The 6,986-nt window shown below is 43.8% G+C and overlaps 1 protein-coding gene across 2 annotated transcripts in view; it reads left to right on the top strand.

Annotated features, from left to right (window-relative positions):
- Positions 1-6,986, top strand: part of Rfc1 (replication factor C subunit 1) — an 81,967-nt gene that overhangs the window by 30,105 nt on the left and 44,876 nt on the right. The gene's annotated exons all lie outside the window — the stretch shown is intronic.

Below are 6,986 nucleotides of genomic sequence, written 5' to 3'. Positions count from 1 at the left end.
CTCCCCGCCCCCCTTCTTCGTGACAGGGTTTTTGTTGTCCTGGAACTTGCTCTGTAGACTAGACTAGCCTTGAACTGCCTCTGTCCCCCACATGGTGGGATCAAAGATGTGCGTGTAACCACCGCCCAGCAGTAGCTAAGTCCTCTTAACTGTTGAGTCATCTCTCCAGCCCTTGAGCCAACTTTTGGAAACATTTAATAGACTGATGTATTTCTTACATTGGAGTAGATTAGTGTTTTTAATGCTTTTGTAGTGTTGCTAAATATCCGCTTAGGTACATTGTACAATGTTTAAGGGGTTCTTTTAACATGGCTACCTTTGTGGCAGTTTGGTTCCATGGGAGGGTTAAGGGAAACAGTTTAGTAACTGGGCTGTGTGACTGAAGGCCCTGTGATGAAGCTTTCCAGCACCCTGGAAATGTCAGTTGCAGATAGAGTGGCCTTTAACTGTGGACCGGGCTGTCTTTATCTTCGGATTTAGGCACACCAAGGCTCACTTAAGGCTCTGATTACAGATTCTCTAGTCACTAGGATAGTTTTTAGTGTAGTCTTCTGAAGAGACGCCAGTATCTCATGTGAGACTTTTATGACCACCGACAGTCTCCTCTCTCTCCTCCATTAACACTCCTCTCCCTCCTCCACTAGACACTCCCCATCCATTATAGCCTCCTCTCCCCTTCTTCTGTTTTTTTTTTTTTTTAAATATAACCCTGCTGGCCTTGAACTCACAGCAGTCCTCCGACCTCAGCCTCCAAGTGCTGGGATTACAGGTGTGTGCTCCCGCACCTGACTCTTTGCTTGTTCCATTCCGCCCATGGCACGTGTATGTAAAAGGAGCATTGTCCTTGTCTTAGCTGAAAATTTGGGGGGACAGTGTACCCATTGTGGTGGTTACATTTCTGTTGCTGTGATACAGTACTGACAATTTAAGGGAGAAAGGGTTTATTTTAGTTCCTAGTTTGGGGTGACACCATGAGGAAGTTGTGGCAACAGGAACTTGCAGATATTGGTCACGCTGCAGTCACAGTCAGGAACCAGAGAGGAATGACTGTGCCTACCTCACTTTCTCCTTACTGTCCACTCTAAGATCATAGCCCCAGATTAGTCTTGCCCATAGTGGGTCTTCCACTCCACTCAGTCTGTGGAAGACACTTGTCAGTGGCACACTCAAAGGCCTGTCTTGACACTGTGGGTTTCTAGGTCTCATCAGGGTGATAGATTAGTTATCATACTGTACTATGATGTTTAGTATTATATTTTCCCATGTGATTCTAAATTTTATTTCTTATTTCATTTTATGTGCTTTGCCTTCTTGTGTGTTTTTGCACCATGAGCCTGGTGCCAGAAGAGGGTGTCAGATCCCTTGGGACTCCTGGAGTTTCAGACGGTTGTGAGCTTCCATGTGGAGGCTGGGATTGAACCCGTTCTCTGTAAGAGCAGTATGTGCTCTTAATTGCTGAGCTATCTCTCTCCAGCCCCATAAAATTGAAATGTAGAAAGTAGTGATGTTGTATGTTGAAGACAGACTATCATGTAGCCTAGTCTGTGGGTTTCCTATGTCGCCGTGGGTGATCTTGATTCTGACCCCCTGCTTTTCGCTTTCCCGTGTGGAGATTTCAGACGTGTGGCACCGTGTCCTGTTCACTTGGTTTTGGGTTGAAACCATTGCTGCTGGGCATGGTGCCATAAGCCTTGAATTCAAGCACGTGGGAAGTAAGAGGCAGGTGGATCTCTGAGACTACGTAGTGAGGGTGATGGTTTGTATATTCTTGGCCCAGGATGTGGCACCATTAGAAGGTATGCCCTTGTTGGAGTAGGTATGCCATTGTCGGTATGGGCTTTAAGACTGTTGTCCTAGCTGCCTGGGAGCCAGCCTTCTTATAGCAGCCTTTAGATAAAGATACAGAACTCTCAGCTCCTCCTGCACCATGCTTGCCTGCACACTGCCATGCTCCTCTCTTGATGATAATGGACTGAACCTCTGAACCTGTAAGCCAGCCCCAATTAAATGTTGTCTAAGAGGTGCCTTGGTCGTGGTGTCTGCTCACAGCAGTGAAACCCTCACTAAGACAGTGAGTTCCAGCCCAGTTAGGGCTATAGTGAGACCCTGTCTGAAAAACAACACTAAAAACAGAACAAACCCCCCAAATTTGATTTGTGTAGACGATTTTGTTTTAGATGCTAGGAGTGAAACCTAGGGCTTTGAGCATGCTAGACTAGCACTCGTCTCTGCGTTACAGAACCCAGTCTTTTCTTTAAAAAAAAAGATTTATTTATTTATTTTATGTATATGAGTACATTGTAGCTGTACAGATGGTTGTGAGCCTTCATGTGGTTGTTGGGAATTGAATTTAGGACCTCTGCTTGTTCCAGTCGGCCCCATTTCCTCAGTCCCTGTTTGCTCTGGCCTGAAGATTTATTTATTATAAATAAGTACACTATAGCTGTCTTCAGACACACCAGAAGAGGGCATCAGATCTCATTACTGGTGGCTGTGAGCTGGGATTTGAACTCAGGACCTTCGGAAGAACAGTCAGTGCTCTTACCTGCTAAGCCATCTTGCCAGCCCCAGTACTCAGTCTCTATCTTTTAAAATGTGGCTATTTTAAGATTGTATTTATGGCCTACATTTTATTTCTGTTTTGTAGTACTTTAAAAAATAATTGAAAAGATTGATTTTATTTTTAATTATGAATGTTTGTGGTCTGTTCGGGAGGGAGTATGTTCATGTGAATGCAGGTACCCACAGATGCCAGAAGAAGGCATTGTATTCCTTGGAGCTGGATTACAGGCAGTTGTGAGCTGCTTTTTTGTGCTTGCTGGGAACCAACCTATGTGCTCTTGAATTTGGAGTCATCTTTGCGTCTCTTCAGCTCCGTGTAATGCTCTCTAAAGGTGAGAAGGGCTGAAGGAACTGTGCGTGCCAAGCATTTCTGTCTATATTAGTGAGCATCCAGGCTTACGGTTCAACTTTAGGACATAGTTCAACATCACTTTGACTAAATCTGTCCTACATAGTATTTGTCAACATTTTTAAAGATGTTAATTACATTAAATTCCCAATGTACAGAAAAAGGAAAAAAATGCGTAGCGCTAACCATTGACTAATAGAACTTTCTCAGTGAACGACACCCTAGATGCTTGTGTGCTGCACGGGCTTACTTTTAGCTTTTAATGGGACGATGGTCCTCGAGTTAGAGTGCTGAAGGCTACCGTACTCAGTTTCACCAGCAGCTGCTGTTTGATTCAAGAAATTAGGGTTTTTCTTTGTCTACTTTTTAAATGCTAACTTTGCAGTTACTCTGGAGGCAGTGCTGTGGGAGTTGTTCTTCACTGTGCTGAGTGCTAACTGAGGGAAAGTGGAGGTCTTACACTTCCTACGGTGCTCTGTTAGGTCCATAACCAAAACTTGGAAAATATTGTTCTTTGCTTAATTTTAGAGTTAGGCCGTTTTATGTATGAGGTAACAAGTATAATATTCTGTTTGAGAGCTTCTTCTAGATGCTGCCAATGAAGTATGGAATGGCTGTAGCAGGGAATGTCTCTTAAATAAGAGAACTGTCCATTGTATTTATTTGATTCTAGTTATTGAGAATCAATACTAATTTGCGTATTAGGATTTTACATAAAAGAATCTTTAAGTTTAGAGATTTTGAGCTTGGCTGAAGTATTTAGGTTAAAACATTTCTATATCACCCCAGGGACTGTTCTGTTTCCTCCCTATGTACAGGAATTACCTTGGAGGGGATATGGCTCTCCTAGCATCAGAAATCTTTGTATATTTAAGCATGCATGTATTTATTTGGGTATATATTTATGCAGCCTGCTTTTCCATTATTTAGTGTCGTATCTTGCTTGTGCCTCTTCTCCCCACACACGGCATGTGTGCGCAGTGTTGGGTGTGATTTCCAAGCATACACAAAGAGAGAAACCTTTTCACGGACTTGTTTCCACTCGAGGACTTATTGCTCATTTATTAATGAGACTCCTGGCTTCTCGATCAGTTTTGTTTTTGTGCTTATTTGCAGAGACTGTGTCACTCAGTACACCCAGGAATGGAGGAGGAATGCTCACTGCTTTTCTTTTCATTTAAGTTCAAGTAATTTTTAGGCCTAACAACTGACCCTTCCTCTGCCCTTCCAAACCAAGATGGCAGTGCGGGATTTGACTCGAGAAGCGTTGGGAGGCACTTCAGGCATACACTAAGGCTATGCACACCAGCTACCCTACTTAGATTTCACTTGTTGCTAAGTCACTTATTTTTAATCTTTCTAATGAAATCTTCCTGTTAATTGGATTTTGGTGTGTTCCAGAGCAAAGGCAAGAGAGTCGTAGCATCCGCACAGTGAGATCCATCTGCAGAGGCCAAACTCTGAGCAGCAGGAGCTTCAGAATTAGATTTGTTTTTCCTGCTTGCCTTGTAAATAGATTTGATTGCAGACCTTCACATTATTCCCTTCTCTCTCATCGTTATCCTTCTAAACAGATGCGTGTGGCTAATTCAGCGTGGCAGAGCCATCTCCTCTCCCAGGCAATTCTTCTACTTCGGGTGGAAAATGCTGGTTTACTTGGTCGTTGTTAGCACACTTGAGATTATGTTGTCCATAAATAAAAATAAATGGTGTTTTTACAAGGAGACAAGTATCCTGGAGGGAAATTTTAAGTGTGGAGTTGTCTATGATTTTCAAGTAGTTGTCAGAAATCTGACTTAGATCTATTTATCAGGGTTTCATTACAGCTTTTGGGGAGGAGAAAGCAGCTTGCCTTTGGCTTCTAACAGACAGAAACAAATCAGCTCCCCTAGAGAACGTCTGCAGAGGCATGTTTTACCTCTGAGCGTTCAGGACTGCAGAAGGTGTGTTTTACCTGAGGACGGTCCGAGCAAAACCTGTTAACTGATAGTGTCTTTGCAGGAAGCAAATTACACTGTTAGATGCTTTTTGGCCTAGAACTCACTGGAATTTCTCCTGTTAGGTATCTAGGTGCTGGAGTCACGGGTCTGTATCGCCATACCTGGCCACTTAGCCTCTGTTGCCTTCTTTTTACATAATGATGTAATGTAGCCTCTGAAATTCTAAAGGCTAATGGGGGCTTTAAGGTACCTAGTTGGTATAGAGATAGAGTTGTTTGTTCTTTCTTTCTTTCTTTCTTTCTTTCTTTCTTTCTTTCTTTCTTTCTTTCTTTCTTTCTTCTTTTTTTTTTTGGTTTTTCGAGACAGGGTTTCTCTGTGTAGCCCTGACTGTCCTGGAACTCACTTTGTAGACCAGGCTGGCCTCGAACTCAGAAATCCGCCTGCCTCTGCCTCCCAAGTGAGTTGTCTTGAGGTTTGGTTTTGTCAAGGCAGGATGGCAGGATGGATGTCTTCATGCTGTGACTCACAGAGTATTATGGTAGTTAGATTTCTATCACTATGACAAAGTACTTGGCTCTCATTTTCAGACATTTTAGTTACGTGGCTGCTTTGTTTATGGTGCCCTGACCTACCCACTGAAGGCATAGTTTGTCTGTGTAGTCCTGGCTGTTTTGGAACTTGCTGTAGACCAGGCTGGGCTGGAATTCAAAGATCTACCTGCCTCTGCTTCCTGAGTGCTGGGATTAAAGGTGTGTGCCACACTCGACCCCTCCCCACATCTGTTTATGGGCTTTTAAATAATTCTTTATAATATTTTCTTTTAAAATGCACTTACTTTGTATTTTTTGTGGTTATGTTTGCCTGCTTGTATGTACGTGGACCACCTGCGTATAGTAACTGCTGCAGCTAGCAGAGGGCTTAGGGTTCCTCTAAAGCTGGAGTTAGAGCTGGTTGTAAGCTACTGTGTAGATGCTGGGAATGGAATCCTGGGTTCTCTGCAAGAACCGATGCTCTTAACCATGAGCCATCTTCTCTCCAGTACCATCTTAGGGTTTAGACAAGGCAGAACATAACAGTTTGGAGTGTGTGGTAGCTGGGAAACAAAAAGGGGGAGGAGGCTTTAAGAGGCTGGGATAAAATGTATCCCATATGAGATGTATGTATGTATGTATGTATGTATGGGTGCATGTGTCTTAGTGAGTATTGGAGGTTAGATCACACGTGGAAGTCAGGGTCTCAGGGATGGAATGCAGTCATCAGGATTGGCAACAAACAACTTATACCACTGGGGCACCTCCCTGGCTGCTGGATGGTTTTCCTTTCTTTCTTTTTTTGGATATAAAATGTAATAAAACCAACAGTTTGAGGTTCCCAATGAATGATTAGATAATTATTAGATGTCAACCTTTATTATGTGTGTAGCCAGCATCTGAGCTTCCTAACCACCTCTGTGAACTACCCTAGTCAGCATCTTGTCCGGAGTTATAATGGCTTCCTGAGCTCCCTGCCTTTGCCGTTCCTCTTTGCAGTGTCTTCTCCAGAGGACAAGACTTAACCAACATGTGATGTTCTGCTACGCAGGCTTCTGTGCTACTACCAGTTTCTTTCTATCACCTAGGAAGTCCTATAGAATTTAACTCTTAACCTGCAACTACACTGCTTTCAACCTGGGAGAACATTCACTGTAAGGGAGCACAGTAACTGGTGCTTGCAGTTTACGTTATCTGACTGTTCTTGCCAGGTCTTCATTTCATGGCTCTGTGAAGATGTTGCTTATCAAAGAGATGTTCCCTAGTCAGGTATATTAGGTCATACTAGAAATCTCAGCATTAGGGTTGTTGAGGCAGGAGGTTTGAGTTGGAGGTCAGCTCTGGATATGTAGGAAGGTCAAGACCAGCCAGAACTACATAGATTTAAAAACCAAAGGATTGAGAAGCCCGATGGTGGTGCATGCTTTTAATCCCAGCATTGGAGGCAGAGGCAGAGGCAGAGGCAGAGGCAGAGGCAGAGGCAGAGGCAGAGGCAGAGGCAGAGGAGGCAGAGGCGGCAGAGGCAGAGGAGGCAGAGGCGGCAGAGGCAGAGGAGGCAGAGGCAGAGGCAGAGGCAGAGGCAGAGGCAGAGAGGCAGAGAGGCAG

Source organism: Mus caroli, chromosome 5, assembly GCF_900094665.2.
Source record: "Mus caroli chromosome 5, CAROLI_EIJ_v1.1, whole genome shotgun sequence".
Lineage (NCBI taxonomy): Eukaryota > Metazoa > Chordata > Mammalia > Rodentia > Muridae > Mus > Mus caroli.
This window is presented reverse-complemented; position numbering and strand designations above follow the sequence as displayed.